At 40.9% G+C, this 21240-nt stretch overlaps 2 long non-coding RNA genes across 2 annotated transcripts in view; one reads left to right on the forward strand and one right to left on the reverse strand.

The window, feature by feature from the left end:
- LOC131494621 (uncharacterized) overlaps nt 1-21240 on the forward strand; it is a 249758-nt gene that overhangs the window by 213338 nt on the left and 15180 nt on the right. The window lies entirely within an intron of this gene.
- The window catches only part of LOC131494623 (uncharacterized), a 42392-nt gene continuing 24985 nt past the window's right edge, over nt 3834-21240 (reverse strand). The window contains exon 2 of the long non-coding RNA XR_009253498.1: nt 3834-4275. This is a non-coding gene — a long non-coding RNA (uncharacterized LOC131494623). The remainder of the gene's footprint in view (nt 4276-21240) is intronic.

The following is a 21240-nucleotide window of genomic DNA, read 5'->3' on the forward strand; positions in this document are numbered from 1 at the left end:
GTTTGCACTGTGAATTGTAAATGATAGTAAGTGAAAGGTATATTAACTTTTCCAAATAACTTGGAATGAATAAATGCATGAATCAACTATTATTAGTTGGTGATCACGAGTGAGGCCGTTATTGCCACCTGGTGGCAGCATACCCTAATTGAAGCATTGGTTTTTGAGTGAAATCGAGAAATCCAAATATCTAAAGTGACCGAAATCATATCACATGAGTTGATATCACACCAATGAAGTACCAAACCGTGAGAAGCCCCTGTAATTTAAGTACAATGTTTGTGTTTTTATTTTCTATCTCAAGTGAAGAGGACAGACTAACTCCTTGGTCTTTGGTACAAGGCTGGTTTCCCTTAGGCCCCAGGAGTGTTCATTTAATGAGCCACAAATCCATTTTACCCAGAAGGTGTCCCCAGGCCTATGTTGTCACCATATTGACTAAAAAGGTTTAATTATGTCATTTTTATGGTGTGGTAGAAATAACATTGGCTATAGATCTAATCCAACAGTGGATTCTAGAAATAAGTAGCACTCTTTACCCCTCAAAAAATCTGCAGTTCAGTGGATACATGCACATACTTATTTACAACAGATTATTTTATTAAGCGAATCCCAATGGCCTGGCCACAGTTCAGACAAATGACATCCTTCACTCTGGAGATGGAAATAAACATCGATATTTTTGTTAGAGCTTCCCAGGGGTTTCAATGTGCAGCCAATGTTGAGAACCACTGAACTGGAGTAAAGAGAAGGTTGAAAAATGGGCCAAGGAAAGATGATGTTCATGCTTGAAATTAGAAAAATCTGTGGCAAAGCCAAATATAAAATTCAAGTGTGAATGAAAACCACGCGGCCACAAAACAAATGCCTCTACCTCCAAAATTCTTCAGAAACTCTGAAAAATAATAGAAAGGAAGCCTGTCTTAATTGACAACTCTCTGCGCAGGCACTTTTTGTATGTGTTTCATTTAATCTTCACCCACAAGGTAGACTTTATTATCCCTGTGTCCCTTACAGTTTCGGAAACTGAGGCAAATGTAGATTAGCACAAGGTCATAGAATTTGTAAATAGCATGGCATGGATTTAAACTTCAGACTGACTCCAGATCTCATGGGTATTTCCATGACATCTTGCTGAGTTCAAATTGTTTGAGAAGGAGACTAGCCATCAGACTTCCAAGGTTCTCCTTTGATACATTGACAATTTCTTCTTGAGCCTGACAAACCACTAGGACTGAGGCTTTAACAAGTTTGGAGAGAGACTCAGCTCCGTGATTCATATGACTTTCCTTTGTCTCATCTCCCTGTTTATCAGCCAACCTAGCGAAAGGAACACTATAGTTCAAATGCAAGGAAAGCAGTGGCTTCCAGCTGATCAGAAGATGAATCAAAGGCAGATTTTCAATGGGAATTTGGTAGAAAGAATGCCTTTTTTCAACCATAGAGTGCCCCAGTGGTTTCAAACTGGTAAGGTGTGGTGTCTGATCAACTGTCTCCTCTATTTTTGGACTGTATAGAACCCTCTGGACTTGCCCAGACTCCTGGGCTATTTCACTTTATCCTACTGTGTATCCTGATGATCCAGTCAGTCAAACAGTAAAACAAGACATCCTGAGCGTCTACTGGGGACGCTCCCTATAGACCCCTGGCACGATGGGTTTGTGGTCTGGTAGAAGAAAAACGCTATGCACGTGTGCAAATCTAACCATGTCACTTCCCTGCTTAAAATCCATCTAATGGCCTTCCTTTGTGTTCAAGAAACCTGTCTTTGACAGGTCCTGAAAGAGTCTGCTTGATTTGAACCTTGTCCATTTCTCCAAAATCTTCTGTTACCCTCTTCCTCTCAGTCTCCTAAGAATGCATTCTTCCCTCAGCCAAACTTTGCCTAAACCTGTCACTCTCTGCTAATTCAGTCCCAGTCCCTAAACCAAACGTGGATTATTAGTAATTTATTGCCATATAACAAACCACCCCCAAACTCAGCATGTTAACGTCCCCGCCCTTTAACAGGCTAGTGATTCTGTGATCAGCAATTTGTGCTGGGATCCTCTGGTATCTGCTACAGCTGCTTTTGCAGCGGCAGGTATCTGGCCTCTGGACCAGGCTGAATGATCTAAGGCAGTGTTGTTCACGGCTGGAGCAAGGGGTTAGCTGGTTGGGGTCAGAGAACTCAGCAAGGGCGGCTCTTTCCAGGGGCCTCTCATCACCTGGTAGGCTAGATGGGACTTCAGTTGGTGTTCAGAAGGTTGTGCTTCAAGGGAGCAAGAGGAGAAGTGTCCACTTCAGCGTGCAACTGGTTACTTAAGTCAGAGGCTAGCCCAGATCCTGTGGGTAGGGAAACCAATTCCACCTCTTGATGGGGGCAGCTGATGGTTTTTTATCTACACCACCTGACTGACTGATGCTCCCGCTTCCTTAGATGGCAGTTCTCATTCTCCTACAGGAAAGCATTACTCTGAAGCACTGGATGGTATTAGATCCCCTGTTACAGGCTGTCAAATCACCTGCCCCTTGTTCTTGCAGTATTTATTAGTTTACAAGCAAATACTTATTTGTGTGACCGTTCCATTAAATCTGGCTTCCCTCCTCGACTATGACCTCGATGAAGTCAGGGACAGGGTCTGTGCCTTCAGCATGTACCACAAAGCCAGGCCCAGAGTCTCCATCCAGTAAGCAAGCACTTGCTGACCGAACACAGCACAGGAAAGTCAATTGGCAGTAAAACAGCTTAGGAGGTAAATGGCCACTTGGGAGTCGTCGAGGGAATTCATCAGGTTGTGTGACCGCTTCGCCTTGGGTTTTCACATCAGCGAGCGTTCACATCATGGGTGCCAATGAATGCCCTCAAAAGCAATAGGAGATCACCGATTGAATTTTTACTGAGAAATAAACAGGCATTTCATCTTCACGTATTTTTAGTGCATGAAAAGTCACGGGTAAACAAGGAATTATTAGCTCCTATATTGATTCATTAACATTAGCATATTTTAAAATACTGCCCTAACTCATCATGTGCCATTTATATATAAATAAGGAAGGGTGGATGGTAGAGAAAGACAGAAGTCTTAGGCCAACCACAGAGTCTTTGTAACCCTCAGGTGTCTTTTTTTTTTTTTTTCAGCAGGTGGGGAGAATTTCCCAGGGCTAATCTATCATGTCAAAAATACCCATGATTTGTCAGTTAAGCCCCTGATATTTTTAGTGCTGGAAAATCTGTCAGAATGACCAAAAAGGCTCACATTTACAGAGTGTAAGAAACAAAACCACGTGGGTAGACTGAAATGAAACAGTCATTAGTAGTAAGTTTGAGGTTGGTTGCTCTTTAAAAAAAGAAACAAACCAGTTTCTTCTGTTTTTCCAGTGCTGTCAGTCTTCAGGGGCCCCTTTGTACTCTCTGAGAATCAGAAATGTGCCAACCCATTTCTGGTTTCTTGCCATTGTGTTTAAAATACGGATTTTACATATTTAGGGTATTCACCTGGGTAACCTCTTCAGTGAAATTGAGCTAAGTTAAAAATAGTGTACTTTCAGAAACTCGGTGCTCTGTGGGTTACGAATGATTGCCCATCATGCTGTTCCCACCAGGGCAGATGACATCTTTGGTAAATCCCGAAACATGAGACACTATTTTTTCTCATCTCGTATTATTCTCTTTTTAATTTCCTCTATCTCAAAATATATCCAAAAGGACTTCCCCATAAACACTGTGACAGAAAGAAGTTTCAAAAAGCATGAAGAGTTGATTTTTTTTTTTTTTTAGTTTTTTTATTTAAATTCCGGTTAGTTAACATACAGTGTAAAAGAGCATGAGAGAGCTATATCAAAGAGAACTAGTTTGCACTAAAGATTTAATAGATCTCTGGGCAATAGGCTTTCAAAATTTTAGCATTATGTGGCTGGGATACGTAGTAGTTTAAGCTCGACTGTGGTAGCAAACAGATCCAGATTTGCAAGGGCTTGGCACAATAACATTTTTTTTGTCATATCAGTATGTAACACTCCAGCTAGGTGGCAAATGAAGAGAATGTTGAAGGTTTGCGGGTGGAGTGGCTCTGCTCCACACTCACTCAGGAATCCAGGCTGATAGCGATTCCGCCATCTTGAATATGTGGTTTCAGTAGTCATCTGGGGCTGCCACCACAGGCCGCCAGAAGAGGACAGGGAATAAAAAAGGATGCATGGTGATGGCTCGTATCATATTCATTCACATTCTGTTGGCCAGAGCTCAGTCTCATAGCCACAGTAAACTGCAGGAGAAGCTGGGTGAGGCCACGTCTGTAAATGAAGAAAAACACAGGAAGATGGTAAACAGTACCTGAAACAAAATATTGGCACAAGAAAAATTCAAAGCTCTTACTAAGAGAGCGCTGTTCTTCAATATTATCTCCCATTGCTTCTCAAAGTGTCCTTGATCTCACCTACTAGACCAGCTCTCACACTGTCCTCTAAAATACAGTATTTTTCCAGTCTTCTTGTCTCTAGCTTCACCATCTCTTCGGTCTGTGCTGTATATCGTGGTCAGGGCCCCTCTTCTAACCCATAAATACAATTGTCTTTGTATTTTTCTTCTTCAATAGCTCCTAGTTATTCCATGGATGAGGCGATAAGGCCATGCTCTACAGGCTCCTTCACAATCCAGCCCTTAGACTGTATGGTGTAGAGATTGGGAACACAGACCCTGCAACCAGATTGCCTGGGGGTAGCTTCTGAGCCACTCACTGGCTGTGAAACTTTGAGCCAGGCTTAACATCTCTAAGTTTCTTTCCTTATCTCTAAAATGGGGATAATACTCACATCTAACTCACTGCGTCTTTGTGAAGTTCATCGATTTCCTATATGCAAAGTACTTGGCATACCCCATGCTTGTCTGAATGGTCATTGTTCTGTGACCTCACCTTCCATGATTTTATACCACGAACGTTCCAGTTCAGGTGTACACAGCACCGGGGAAAGAAGTGTCCTCACAGAGATAGCAATCACTAATACAGTGCTTCCTATGTTCCAAGAGATGTGAGATAATAAACTTCCATTGTTTTAAGCTAACGTCTGAGGTTATTTGTCCCAAAGCAATAGACAAGGTTGTGAAAGGTCAGGTCTAATTTATTTACCCTCTTGGTATCTAAGTTTCTTACAGCCCCTGAGTCTTCATTTATAGAGGTAATACCCATTTTGCCAAACTGTTGTGAGAATCGTATTAAATTATCACCTTAGACTCAACCGCATATTAGAAAGGATATGAAAGTGTTTAACTCAATGCCCGGTACTTAGAAAGTATTTAGTTAACATTTCCATCTTCCTTCTGGAATAAATCACTGCAGGCTTCTCGTTACTACCAGCTTGGGTTTCTAGCACTCAAGATGGATTCTTTAATAGATTCTACGCATAAGTATCAGCCCCTATATAGGTCTCTATCTGAAGACTTAGGAGAAAAAAATATTTTCTAGACTGATGCTAAACATTCTTGAACAGCTCTGAGAGGAAGCTGTCTCCAGTCCTCAGTGTCTCACCCCAGGATTTTTCAATGTCCCATTTCAAACCACTACAGTGAATGTAGTGCAAATGTAGAAGGACTTGGTAGTTGTTGGTGACAAAAGAAATGCAACAAAATTTGCAAACTCAGGAAATATGCAAATTTGAAACAAAGAGGGACTTCACCCTGTCGTGAAATGCCTCAGGGCAGCGATTTTCTAAAGAGCATGTGCCGAAGGCCCAGCCCCACATGCCACTGGGACTTCTGTGGACCAGGCTTTTACAGTTGTGAGAAACTGGGTGCTGGTCGACCTTTAATTTTCTGTACTCACAGCCTAAATAATCAACATTGCAAAGGCTCAGCGGGTTCATAATTATCAGTGAAACAGTGAATCTCTTGGGGTTTTGCTGATGTGTCCTTACTCAGAGCATGTGAACAGAGTGGGCAAGAGGAAAATGAAACATGCAAAGGGGGCAGTGCCTCTCCTTCCCGGAAGGCAGTCCATTTAGGGAAAGAAGCTTTAATGCTGGCAAGGAATCTAGAGGGTTCTCCTGTTCTTTGTGTTCTTTGCCAGTGTCTTCTCTCAAGCTCATATCAGAAGTATGCTTCCAAGGGAAAGCCACAACAATGGTAATAATAATAATAGGTAAAATTTATGAAGTACGTATGTGTCAGAAGTCAACACAACTCTCAGAGAACAGTATGCATATGTGCGCACACGCACACATAGCCATTATCTATATTTTACAGAAGAGCATACAAAGGCACAGGGATGTTGGTAACTTGACCACAGTTACACAGCAAACACATGGTATGGTATCTTCAAGAGTCTAACCCAGGCATTCAGGTTCTCAGGACTGCCTTGCTGACGTTAGCCAAAATTATTATTAATGATGAATTATCAAAAAGGAAAAACACCCTAAACACTTCATACCCTTTACGGTTCACTGTGTTTTTCCACATGTCATGTCTCATTCTCTGGTGGATCCTAATCATTCCCATTTCACAGCTGAAGAAGCCCAGTCAACAAGAGCCAAAGTGTCCTCATCACTCAGTGAGTGTTGGAACCAGGAACCCCATATTTGCCATGCAAGCTTTACCACAAACATCTTCTGATAGTGAAAGAGTTGCTTTACTTCTCGAAACTTCTTTGAACCAATTTCCTATAAAATGGGAATAATAAGAGTTTCAACCTCATGCGCATACTGGAACACCAAATGGGATCAGACGTATAAAATGGCGAGCAGAATTCATGGCACGCGGAGGGTGTGTGATAAATGTGTGTTACTGTCGTCAGTAAAACCCATCTCCATTATTAGCAGACTTGATTTTTTTTATACGTTGTTGGGAAAAAAAAATAGTGGATAATCCCTCAACAGAGTTTCATCCTTTCAAATATATACCCCCTACTCTTAAAACTACTTAGAAGAAGTTCTTCTAAGTTAGACTTTGAACAAAGAAAAGTTCTGCTCTGGCAGGAAGCTGGTGAAGTAAAAAGAGGAAATTTTACTTTATAAGCACTTTTTCTTTCTCCGGGAGGTGGACACTAAATGATTTGTGTGTGCATTTGTCTATGCAGCTCTCAAAATTAAAATTCCTTTGAGGGAACCATTGAAAACCAATCATTCAAAAAGCTTAAAAAAATGACATCTTGAAGAGCTCCTTGGTGCTAATCCATCAAGGTTAGCAATGATTCAACTGTGATTCTTTATTCAGATTCATCTCTCCCACAATATTCAATGCCATCAAGCTTTGCAGCATCGTATCCCAATGAATGGAGATACTAAGAAGAAAGTAAGGTGGGCAAGTCGGAGGAGAACACTCAGATGAGCCCACCCTAGCTACTCTTGAAGGAGAAAAAGAAAAAGAAAAAAAAAGAAAACTCTCTGGAAAGAGTGATCACTTAACCTTGACAATTTCTTCACTTAATAGTGTACTGATAGGATCACTTATCTCAAACAGCTGAAAACTGGATGAAGTTTACAATCAGCCTTTCTAAATTACTTGGAAACCATTTTCAGCAATATTCCTCATGTAGCCCTTGGACTAACCCTGCAGTTGGAGGAGTATCACGTTCCCATTTCAAAGAGGAGAGGACTGAGTCACAGAGAGGTTATTTACTCCAGATCAAGTCAGTAAGACCAAGAATCAGGAATGATAGTGTCTTCTCCAAATCTCCTGTTCTTCACATTATTGTTCATATCTAGAGAATGCTTAAGATTAATAACAGCTCAATAATAATAGATAAATGTCCTTCTATAAAGTCTAAGGCTTAAAAGTTATTTATTACTTATAGAATACATTAAATGCCAATCATTTCACAATATTTATTGAGCACATTAGGCCAGGGGTATATATGAAATATAAGGCCCTGTGTCTGTTCATTGGGATGAAAATAGAGTCTAGTTAGAGAGATAAATATAAGCCAGATAACAAACAAAATAATAGTGTGTGGAAATCAGTCATTACTTTAGACCATCTTTTACTAAGCTGTAAGGCATCTTATTAGTTCTTCCAGGTGTTCATAATAGGTCTGCCTTTAAACCTGAAACAAAATTGAGTGTGGTTTGTGGTGGGGGGACATGCTATGGAAACACAGCATACATCTCTCATTAGAGATTCACTGAGTACCGTAGCCCATCCCAAGTTCCTGAAGTCATACAAAAAACTAAAAACGTGGTTACCTTTATCAAGCCAGCATCTCTTAAACTTTTCATCATGAAACAGGTTTACTCAAAAAAAAAATCTCATTAAGGAAATAGTGTTGTAGAGCACAGGCAGTGATTCTCAAACTTGAGAACACATGAAAGTCATGTGGAAAAGTTGTGAAAATACAAGTTCCTTGGCTCTACCCCCAGGAATTCTGATTCAGGAGCTCTGGAGTGCAGCCTCAGAACTGGCATTTTGTACAAGCTCCCAGCTGATCCGATACTACAGGTTTGAGCACTAAATTTGACAAGCATCTCTACATAACAGTTTTGAAATGTTTTTGTAGAATGCTAGACCCTTACTGTTGACTGAATTGTGCCCCCATCACCAAAATTCATATGTTGAAGCCCTAACCCTCAATGTGATTACATTTGGAGGTAGAGGTTTGGGGAGGTAATTAAGGTTACATGAAGTCAGTTATAAGATGGAGTCCTTATCCAATAGGATTAGCAGCCTTATTTTTTTTTTTTAGAGAGAGAGGGAGAACACAAGCAGGGGAGAAGGGGAGAGAGAGAGAAAGAGAGAGAGGAATCCCAAGCAGGCTCCTCGATAAGTGTGGAGCTTAATGCAGGGCTCGATCCAATGACCCTGGGTTCATGACCTGAGCCAAAATCAGGAGTCAGATGCTCGACTGACCCACCCAGGTGCCCTTCGTTGGTGGCCTTAATAGAAGAGAAAGAGACTTCCCCTGACCCCTGCGTCTGTGCTCATGTACCAAGGAAAGGCTTTGTGAGCATAGAGTGAGAAGGTATCCAACTTCAAGCTAGGAAGGAAGCCTTCACCAGAACCAGACAATGCTGACACTTTAGAGTGTCAGAATCCCAGCCTCGAACAAAGTGTGAGAAACATGTATAAGCCACCCAGTCAATGGGATTTTGTTACGACAGCCCATGCCAACTAAGACAACTCTGAGGCCCCTGATTTTTTTTTATAGTATTCACAAATACATATAAATAGTCTCACACACAGAGTTGCATCCCTTTAACTAATATGCCAGAAAAAATACCTGATCTAAGCAGGAAAGAAAGAATGAAGAGCGTATTTTTAGAAGTCCATAATTCAAACTCTATGTCTACAGCAATTAAGATATGTAACTTTGAGCATGGATAGGAGGGCATTTCAAATTGAGGGGAAATTGTGTACAAAGTTGAATGAGAAATGTCATAGGGTATGCAGGGAAGAGCTATTTTGCTTGGCCGGAGATGAGAAGATGGAAGTTGTATGTAAGGAAGGACGTTCTTAGTTGAAAACAACAGGACACTAGGAACAAACTAGTTGAAGTAGTAAAGGGAATGTATTGGCTCACATCACTGATCTAGAGACATAGCAGATTTCCAGTTAGACTTGGTCCAGTAGTTCTAGCCCTTCTGGAATGGAAGCCACGGGTAGCCAGAGTTTTCTATTTCAACTGCTATCCTCCTGATACCTGGTAAACTGCCTGTGTTAGGGTAGGCATTCAATAAATTCACGTTGGGCGAAACAAATGTTCTCAAAGGCCTGATTTCTTTCAGTGTCACTCCTGGCTCACAGTTTCTACTTCTTTCTTAATCTGACTTGCCTCAAAGGCAAATGGCTGCTGTTAGCTTTCATATCCTAAATACTTCCTTTTTTCATACCTGTGAGAGACAATCTGGTTCTTCTCCAAACCGATTGTCTTCTTCTTCCCAGGTACACAAGTAGTCTACATTTCCCAGCCTGTGTAAAACCAGGTATGGCTATGCAACAGTTCTAGACGATGGGATGTGAGCCACAGTGATATTCACCGCTTGCAGACTTTGCCCGTACAGGCTCCCAGACACAAGCCCTGCACTCTTTCCCAGACTCCTGCTTGATGTCAGTGAAGGCTATCTATTGAAGTTGGCAGGGCCATCATGTTGAAGCCCTTATATATTTTTGTTTTTGGTGTTGCATTTATTGTACTTGCTATTACAGCAGCCTACCTTACATAACAAAAAAGCAAATAGAAGTAGAGAAGAATAGGGGCGCCTGGGTGGCTCAGTCGGTTAAGCGTCCAGCTTCAGCTCAGGTCATGATCTCACCGTCCATGAGTTCGAGCCCCGCGTCGGGCTCTGTGCTGACGGCTCAGAGCCTGGAGCCTGCTTCAGATTCTGTGTCTCCCTCTCTCTCTGCCCCTCCCCCATTCACACACTGTCTCTCTCTCTCTCTCTCTCAAAAATAAATAAACATTTAAAAACAAGAATTTTAAAAAGAAATAGAGAAGAGTAAAGCATTTGCTTGATGTTTCTCATCGGAAACACTGATATTCACTCTTTCTAAACCGACTTAGTTTACGTGACCATCCCTGAAATAGGCACTAAGTGAAGGGAAGGGAATATGCTGATTGACTAAGCCAAGATCACATGGTCCAAACTTGGAACTGAGTTTTGGTGTCAGTTTCCATAGAACCACGTGGACACCCAACTGGAAGTCAGGCTCTGTTGACAAGGAGGAAATATCTTTCAGAAAAGCAATGACAAATACCCATCATAAGTCAACAAGCTCCAAGTTAGGAAAGACTTTCCATTAAGGAATTTGGATGTTGTTTGGTAGCCAGTTGGAGGCTACTGAAATATTTTAAGCAAAGGAGAGACACTGTCAGATTTTTTTTCAATTATAAAAATGTTTTAGTATAGAGAAAATTATAGAGAATAATATAAGAGTCATACACTCACTACCCTACTTAATCAAATGTCGTACTTTGCCAAGATTGATTATTTAAATTAAGAAAACATTATAGATATGGTTTAAACATACTATGTGCTCTGCTTCTAACACATCACCCTCTTAACAGTAACCACTTTATGACTTTGATAGTTGTCATTCTCATGCATGATTTAATACTAGTGCTGATTTCTATATAAACATAAATGATTATAGAATTGTTTTTGTGTTTCTCAATTTTATATAAATGGTATCAAATGATTAAAATTTTTTTACAACTTGATTTTTTTAACTCAATCTTTTTCCGAGATTGGCAATGAAGATCTTTCTTCAGATCATTCATTTTGACTGTAATATTATTTTTCATTGTATGAATATGCCATGGTTTATTTATACGCTTTCCTACAGATGAACCTTTATGTTTCTTCCATATTTTTGCCCCTAAACAACACTGTTCTAAACATTCTTATGTGCTTCTCATTGTGTATATATGTGGAGTATCTCTAACATATTCTGGGGTATATTGCTGGGTGAAAGGTTATGCAAGGCTTTAATTTCCCTAGATGTTATACCAGCTTGGTTGGTGTAAGAGTTCCTGTGGCCCTTCCTTCACCAGATTCACATTTACACAGGGGTGTATGACCTATGGGTCAGACTGACTGATTAGAAGAAAATCATTGCCAAAGCCGATGTGAGAGATACTGAGGATCTGAGGTACATAGACATCATAGAGATAAGACAAAAGAGGAAAAAAGTTAACATGTTTAGGAATACAACTCATGGGAGTTGGCAATGGATTATGGATACATGTGAAAGGAGATGGAACCAAGAATGACTCTTCAGTTTCTAGATTGAATACAAGGAGGAAACTTATGTATAGTTAGGCTGATGATGAATTCCCTTAGAACATGTTGCCTTTGGAGGCATGGGAGGAAACCAGAAAGCATCATCCATCAGACACTTGGACATTTAGGTTTGGGGACTGAGAACAGATCAACTCAGAAAACAAGACGTGGAATTGCCAAACTAAGTGAAATTCAAAGAGTTGGGCTGGAGAAAGTATGTAGACTCAGGAGATAAGTGTAGTGAGAAGATACCCTTGGGAAACATTAATATTTAAAGGGGAATGAAGGAAGAAAGGACTGTGGAGGGGAAAGACTAAAGGAAGAGCCAATGTGTGTGATATCATGACAGAGGAATAGAGTTTTAAGGAATAAGTGGTCAACCACATTAAATGCAGCAAAGAAACCAAGAAGGTAAAACTGGAAATTAAACAGTATTGCAGTGAGGCCATTGAACCCATATGAAGGACAGTTGCAGCAGAGTAGCACAGGTGAAAGGAAAGAATGAACCCAGAAAATTGGACTTCAGAGTCCATGTATTTAACCACTATGTTATAGTCTTTCTATCCTTAGGGGGAAAAAAGTTCATCTCACACCACCAAAGTTAGACTCATCAAGGGGTACCTGGGTGGCTCAGTTGGTTAAGTGTCTGATTTTGGCTCGGGTCGTGATCTCGCAGTGTGTGAGCTCAAGCCCTGCATCGGGATCTGCTCTCAGTGTGGAGCCTGCTTCAGATCCTCTGTCTCCCACTCTCTCTCTGCCCCCCACTCCCCCCACCACTCATGCTCTCTCTCACTCTGTCTCTCTCTCAAAAATAAATAAACGTAAAAAAAGTTAGATTAATCAAATCCTTCTGTGCCATGTGGTCACTGTTTTCATCCTTATAGCCTTACTTGGGAAACTGAAGAAAAAGGGTTAGGAGAGCCTACAACATAACAGAAAATGTTCTATTTCTCCTTCACCTTTGCTCTCTTTTTTGATTTTCTCCATTGTTGGTAGAATGAACGCTTAGAAAATCATGGGTTAAACATGTGCCTGAAAATGAAGCCCCATGATTATGAATTGCAAATCCTTGTAATAGAAAGACAATTGGTGCTGACATGTGAGTACCATGGCTTGGGACTGGGAAGGCAGGTGACCTAAGCTCACTAAACCTGATCACAGACAACATAGCAATGATCATAGCATCCCTTCTCTATCATGGGGTTGCCCTGAAGATCCAGGGAGAGCCCACTGTATTAAAATCTTTACCACTGCTCCTGGCACGTTACAGGGCTCACTATGTGGCAGGTCTAGGTGTCCCTGCCTATCAGTGTTGCTGGAGGAGGACCAACGGCAGCGTTCAGATCCCTGGATGTGGACTGGGAAGAGCTGGGATGAAGCTGGCAAGGACGAAGATCTGGCAAAGACATCCTCCACTTGATACAGACTTAACTTTCAGTCAATTCTCTTAGGAGCTAAGAAGTGAAAGTTGAACTTAACTATCAAGGAACATACCAGTTGTTAACTGGGCCCCCAGGAGGAAGTCAGCAAGCTCTACCACATCTAACAACGCCTACTGCTGACAGCCCTTCCCCCAGGTCAGGCAGCTCTACCCTAGCTCTTCTGTGCCCCAACTGGGGGAAGATGAATGGGCACCAAGAAGAAACTATTTCACTTCCTTCCCAGAGTTGAGAAGGGAATGAAGGAATCAGCTTGTATTGGGCATCTACTCTGTGCTGGCTGATTTACAGAAGTTGTGCACTATTATCCCCACTATACAGATGAGAACACTGAAGCTCAAAGACTTGTTCAAGGCACACATCTGGCTATTAGGGACCCAGGATTCAAAGTCATGTCAGCCTGATACCCAAGTCCCCATTCTTCTATAACGACATCGATCTCTGAATAGTCTAGGTTGAAAATCATGGGTCCCACGTGAAAGGAGACTGGCTTTTGGAACTTACCTTCTTAGCAAGCCTTCCATCATCACATGCTTTGCCTTTATCTTCTGTGCAACTCAGCACTTATTGTTGGGCCCTTCTCTAGGAGTTTGCAATCCAGGAGGAGAAATGAACATGGGAGGAAATAATTTCAAAGTCACATAGTAAATGCAAAGCCAGAAGAATGTAGTGGGGACTGAAGAACTGAGGACTGTGAACACCTAAGCCAACAGTGGGATTTGCAGAAACCTCTCAAGGAAAATCCTCAGAGTCCTAAAGTGTACATGCGAGTGGAAGCAAAAGAAGGGGGACAGGGGAGAAAACTCCAGAGAGAAGTTAACAGCACAGATAAAGGTAAAGAGGCATAAAACAGCCTGGACATTTGAGTCTTTGGGAAGCTGAACTAATAGGTCAGTTTACAGGAGGTCCTGTACAGGCTAAATTCCAGGGGTTTCTGTAAGATACAGGCAGGAAAACTTGCATGGGATATTTTAAGAATATTTAAAAACTCTGGTAAACATTTCATTAAGCACTCCTCTCTTAGTGGCAGAATCCATGTCATATCAAGCCTAATAAAATGTACTCACATCACACATTGACACATTTCTTTAACAAGTATTTGTTGAGCACCTATTGTGTGCTAGGCACTCTCTTAGTCCTCTGGCATCCCAACGTTTACAAAAATTACAAACACACTGCTCTACTTGGAATCACCTTCTAGTGTGAGCAAACAATAAAGAAAACAAGTGAATTATATATTCTCAGAAGATGTTTCATGGGAGGAAGTCAGAAGTGCTAAAGGAGGGATTATAATACTAATAGAATGTCCATAGAAATCTCACCGGGAAGGTCATGTTTGAGCAAACACTTGAAGGAGGTGAGGAAGTTGGCCAAGCTAAACTGGGGGAGGAACATTCCAGGAAGGGATCCAACCAGTGCAAAGACTCTGAGGCACACATGTGCTTGGCATGTCTGGAGGCCAGTATGGCTGGGGAACACTGACCAAGGGAAAAGGTGAAAGGAAATGAGGTCAGGGGAACAGTAAGAAACAAGAGGTTCTTCTGTAAGTGGGGATTTGGTTTTTCACTAAGAAGGAACAGAAGCCACCAGGTGTGGTGGGGGGAGGGGACTGGATGTTTTGAACAGAGGACGATATAATCTAACTCAGGCTTAAATGGGATTATTTCAGGGCAAAAGTGGGAGCAGGAAGGCCAGTGAAGACACCGTTAAACAATCGTGACAAGAGTGCAGGCTTGGACCCAGGAGCAAGCAGCTTAGGTGAAGTGGCCAGGCTCTAGGTATGAGAAAAAGTGGGCAGAATAAAATGATATCAGGGAGGAGCCAAGACTGGCCTGAGAAACTGGAAAGAAGATACTGGAGTTCTGTTTGCAGCTTCATTTTCCTTTAAAAATATTTGAAAGAATTGTACTTTGAGTTTGATTCATATTTTTTTTTCTATATGTTCTTGTGATCTAAGCTATATTTTAATGTCAACAAAATTGGGTTGCATTGAATTAACCGTGATATTACATATGATAGAAACTCTATTAACATCTATTAATTTTTAATGCTTCATTTTTATTTTCAATTTTTGGAGCAGTGTATTTATTTTGGGGGTCTCAGGCCACTAAAAAGCTACTAGTCCTAATCACTGTTCTTTTATGGGTGATGAGTAAAACACCCCTGCTTGCACTCTTACAGTTAGAAGTCGAGAGCAGAAAGCGTAATAAAAATAAATGTATGCATTTTTAATTAATAGGGTTTGGGTTCTAAATCTCATGTAAATTATTTCACTTAATTCTCATAACAACCCTATGAGATGCATACTATTAGTGCCTCTGTTTTAAAGATGAGGAAATTAGGGGAGCCTGGGTGGCTCAGTCTGTTGAGCGTCCAACTTCAGCTCAAGTCATGATCTAGTGGCTCATGAGTTTGAGCCCTGTGTTGGTCTCTGTGCTGATAGCTCTGAGCCTGGAGCCTGCTTCAGATTTTGTGTCTTCCTCTCTCTCTGCCCCTCCCCTGCTCATGCTCTGTCTCTCTCTCCTTCTCAAAATAAATAAACATTAAATTTAAAAAATTTTAAAGATGAGGAAATTGGAGAACAAGAGAGGTTGAGTAACCTTGCCCAAGGTCACAAAGCTATGTGTTCACTAAGCTGGGATTTGAGTCCAGGAAACTGAATTACCAGGGTCATTGGGTTCTCTTAACAAGCCCAGTGGTTTATAGTCAGGAGTGGTACAATCTCAGGAAGCATTTAAAAAATGGAGAGTGAGGCTCTCAGCCCATTCCAATGACTGGAACACCACTGTATCTGGGAGGAACAAGGAAGATAAATATTGTCCAGCCAGTAGAACCTTTATGCCATGAAGAAATGTCCTTCCTGAAAGGCCAATAGTGCCCCCCCCCCCAACTTTAAAAACACCAAGGCTAAGCCATTTCTTCACTTGCATTACCCATTTCTACCTTATGGGTCAAATGTTTGGCATTGGTAAGTTTTGCAAACCCTCTCATGTCTCCCTCTGCTCTCTGTATTTGCAGTCATCACTGCCCTGAGCTGGCTGTAAGAGTCAAATCTCGTCACATTGGTTTGGGGTGTGGGCAAACTCTTTCAGCTGTCCTGAAATTCTAGTTATTAAATATTACTCAATGTAAGCAGAGCACTGGTTGGGACTTGATGGTGTTTTCATTTCAATTTCTCTCACAACAATACATATTCTCCATGTAAAACTAATCAATGTCACATATTTGGGAAAATTATGAATGAACATAGGGCATTAAGTCAAAGAGAATGAGGTAAAAATACGTAGAGTGGCCTGAAAACTTGCTTTGAGATAGGCAATCTCATAGACTGAAAAGTTAAGGTCAAACAACTAGTAAAGGACAGAGTCTGGATCTAGTGTCAGATGTGAGTCCACAGCCCATGGTTTGACACTACATCAGGTTTCTTCTCAGTACTGGGATTCAGAATCCAGGACTGGATTCTTTTTTTTTTTTTTTTTTTTTAAGAAAAAATGTTTAGATGTTTATTTACTTTTGAGAGAGAGAGAGAGAGAGAGAGAGCAGAGGAGAGGCAGACGCAGAATCCGAAGCAGGCTCCAGGCTCTGAGCTGTCAGCACAGAGCCCAATGCAGGGCTCGAACTCACAGACCGTGAGATCATGACCTGGGCTGAAGTCGGACGCTTAACTGACTGAGCCGCCCCGGCACTCCAGAAGAGCTGGATCCTAATCGTAATTCTGCTGTTATCTGGCTGAATGACACTGATTGGGTCATGTAACTTCTCTTGAGTCTCAATATCTACATCTATAAATAGAGAAAGCTAGAACACTAAAGCCCCTCCTGTCTCTTCCATTCACTGCTTGTATAGGATTTTGCTCCATAAATGGTTTATTCTGCTTTAGGAAAACAAACTTTGTCCTTATGTTGTGGTCAGACCTATTGCTCTTAACTGCTGTAACTGCTTCTCTTTGTCGATGACTTTGTACTAAGCCAGACATGATGGGTATGTAGGCTTTGGCATTTTAGCTAGGTCTGGCACAAAGAATCCACTAATAGGTCCACTAGGCATCTGAGGCCACCGGGCTATGTGTCATACCATAACAATTGCAGTTAGGTAGGGATGCAAGTTGGCTTTCATGATTTGGGACCAGAATTTGTGAGAGAGCAGGATCTTGAGAGTCAAACAGGCATGGGTTCATTTCCCAACTCGGCCACACTCTCCTGGGTGTGTAATCACAACCAAACCTGAATTTAAATGTCACTTTCTCAAAGAGGTTTCCCAGAGTCTCACAAGGTAGCTTAGTCCAGAACACTGTTTTGGCCCCATGATCAACCTCATCATATTTAATAGTATACAGTGGGCATTTAATAAATACTTTGAAAATGAATGCTGAATCAACGTCTGTTGAGTAAAAAGTCATCTGACCTTCCTCAGTCTCAGCTTTGCTCCTATGAAATAGGCCGAAAACAAAAACAGAGTTCTTATGAAAAAAAAGTCAAAATGCTTCACCCACAGCAACAGTAAACACGGTTACAATGTTAGATCATATAATTATAGTCTGAAATAAGCTAGTTTGAAAAGCAAATCTCAGAGTCAAGTGAGGCTTTTTCTAGTTTATTGAACCTAGAGTTAGAGGGGAAAAAAACGAAGCTAAAATTTACTGAATGTCTATGATGAGCCAGGCACTGTGTGTAATAGGGTGATGCACGTGTAATACTTGTCTACAAGTATGAAAGTGTGAATTTCCAGAGGAGGGAAACAGGGTCCTGAGAAAAGCAAGGTTTGCTCTAAATTTTCACACACTGCAGTGGGCCTCCTTGCCTTCTTCTTTTACGTTGGAACTTTTGAGGCCACTACTGTTAGGAGGAAAAAGTGTGTGATGCTTATCTATGTTCAGAACTAGAAAATGCCCTCTTCCGCTCCCTAGGTTGGCCCTGTTGTTGTTCAGGTGCTGCCTGTGAGCAGACACCCACAGAAGACGGAAAAGATGAATCCGCAGATTGCTACACACACATGCTCATCGAGGTGAGTGGCAAACACTACAGGGTTGGTTCTACCAATAAGTTACCACCCCATTTCAGGATGACCACGCCTTTCTCAAAAGTGACAGGGGCAAGGGTGAGGGGAACATCACCCAAGGGAATACTAAGAGGACAGCTGGGTTCTGTGGGTTATGTCCAGCATAAGACTCAGAGTATCCAGATTGTTGCCCAAGATCTATGCTTGCTAGGATCCTCTGAAAGCCTGTTTTCTCACCTGCAAAATGGGTCACTGAACATCCACATGTTTGCATATTCGTATTTGCATTCACTGAATATGCCTACAGCAAACATGTGCTATTGATATCAGAGACTGTGCAAGACACTTGAATACACAGATCTGATCACTACAAATTCCTGTACTGAAGGAGTCACCATCTAGTGAAGGAGAAAAGTATGAAAACAAATAACGAATTTAGCAAAAGTTCAAAAATTCTTACTGAGATATAGGAGGAATGTTATGTGATCCCAGAGGAAAAAGAGAACATCTCATTCTGTGCAGGGTAGGAGAAGTTTTAACTAATGTGAAGATAGTTGAATGAGTCTTAAAATACGTGTTAGAATGTGTCATATGAGTAGGTAGAGAAGCATGTTCAAGGCAGAGAGTGTCCTAAGACAGTGAGTCATGAAATGACACAATGCCTAGCCTAGACCAGCTACGTTAAGTATTTGTCTTATGAATGAATAAATGTATGAATGAATGAATGAATGAATGAACATTTGGAGAAGCATAAAAAATTAATTGTTCCTGTATGGATTGTGTAAGATTTAGAGAAGATAGCAGGGGCGCCGGGGTGGCTCAGTCGGTTAAGCGTCCGTCTTTGGCCCAGGTCATGATCTCACAGATTATGAGTTCAAGCCCCGCGTCGGGCTCTGTGCTGACAGCTCAGAGCCTGGAGCCCGCTTCAGATTCTGTGTCTCCCTCTCTCTCTGCCCCTCCATGGCTCACACTCTGTCTCTCTCTCTCAAAACTAAATAAACATTTAAAAAGTTAAAAAAAAATAGAAAAGATAGCAGAGTAGAGATAGAAACTATGGGAAAATTTGGGATAACCTTAAATATCCAAATGAGTCGTTTTGACATAACTGTGTTTTTCTAATCTAATTCTGTCTAGCAATTGACTCAAGCTCTTGTTTAAATCTCATAGTACTCTTCATACCTTTGAATATCCCCCATATTTGAATCATGAATGATGGTTTAGTTGGGGAAATTGAAGACAACTCGATACGACTATAACTAATCAAGCAGCAATGTCATAGTAAAGGGCTACAATTTTTAATTACATGTTTATCTATTAGTCATTCATTTACTACTTATTAAGTATACATTTGTCAATAACTCATTTATTAATTTAACAAATCTGTGTTAAGCACTTACTTCCCAGGCATTGGTCTAGGACCTGGGCTTATAGTGGTGAACAAAACAATCATGCTTTCTGCATTTATGGAGCTTATAGCCAGTAGGTGGAGAGATGATATGCAGATAAGTGTTCAAATCAGTATATCAAATAGAGGTAAATACAATGAAAGAAAAGAACAATGTGCTAGAGAAACTAATGAAAGTGGCTGACCGAATCTAAATTAATTGATGATGTAATATGGTAAACATTATCTCCTCCTGTAGCAGACATTGCTTATTGCCTATCTATTGGACAATTCCCCTTTTTCATTGCTAATAGCATCCCTGTTTGTTCTGAGATGACAGTATGCACAGCTCTAGTGGAATCACTATGGCTGATCTGTGTTTTCCATGGTAAACCCCTCTTCTTTTCCAGCTACTCATTTTCCAACCTCTCTTATAGCTAAGGTTGACCTGTGATAGAGTTCCTGCCACTGATACGTAGAAAAGGTCTTCAGGGGAGCCTCTAAGAGAGATTTTATATCTTAGCAAAAGAGATCAATACTAGAGAAAACCTGCCCTTCCACTTTTTTCTTTGTTGACATTTTGGAGGGGAAGTTGTCATGTTTAGAACTGTGGCAGCCATAGTGGTCTTAAGATAATCAAAAACCAATAGTCTGAGGATGAGTAGAAAACCTTTGGTCCTCAACAATGTTTTTTTTCCCTTTGCACTAAGCTTAAAATCAAATGCCTCCAGATACCCAACTGTATTGGAAAATTAGACATATTTTTAAACCTAAGAATGTAGCTTTTTTATTATTGACAGCTGAAAGCCACAAAATTATAGGCTAAAAAAAGATGAGTTGTGTCTATTTTTCAAAGAGATTTCCCAGTGTCTTCCAAAGTGCCTGGCACATAAGATCCACTTAATAAACACCTGTTCAGGGGTGCCTGGGTGACTCAGTCGGTTAAGTGGCCATCTCTTGATTTCAGCTCAGGTCATGATCTCACAGTTTGTGAGATTGAGCCCTACATTGATCTCTGTACTAACAGCATGGAGCCTGCTTGGGATTCTCTCTCTCCTTCTATCTCTGCCCTTTCCCTGCTCATGTGCATGCACATACTCTCTCTCTCTCTCTCTCTCTCTCTCTCTCAAAAGAAATAAATATTAAAAAAATAAATAAATAAATAAATAAATAAATACCTGTTTAATGAGTGAATAAGGCATGGAAGGAATTAATGAAAATTGCATGGGTAGTAGAAGAGTATAGAAAAATCAATTTTGAGATAGTCTAACCTCCATCTATCGCTCCTTCACAAGGTTAGATCAAGGAGTCACATAGGGCACTGGACACAACCCTACTAGAATAATTAACTCAGTCCTGAGTGATAGAGGTTTGTTAATACAAACACAAGATCTGTCCCACCAGAACTGCTCCAGAGGCAGTATTCTTTCTTTTGGGCCAATTATAGGGTCAGAGAAATTGGGTTTTGTCTCTTCAACCTCTATGTTTCACACTATATTTTCCTCACCTTCAAACTACAGATATCATATGCCTCTCCCTATTAATACTTATGGCTAATATTATACAAGTCTTGGGTAGAGCAATAAGGTAAGAAAAAGAAATAAAAGGCATAGAGATTAAAAAAGAAGAAGAAAAACTGTCTTATTCCGACATGGTATGATTGTGTAGAAAGGAAATCCAAAAAGAATGTACAAACTATCAGAGCTAATAATGGAATTTAACAAAGTCATTGGC

Source organism: Neofelis nebulosa, chromosome 14 (assembly GCF_028018385.1).
Source record: "Neofelis nebulosa isolate mNeoNeb1 chromosome 14, mNeoNeb1.pri, whole genome shotgun sequence".
Lineage (NCBI taxonomy): Eukaryota > Metazoa > Chordata > Mammalia > Carnivora > Felidae > Neofelis > Neofelis nebulosa.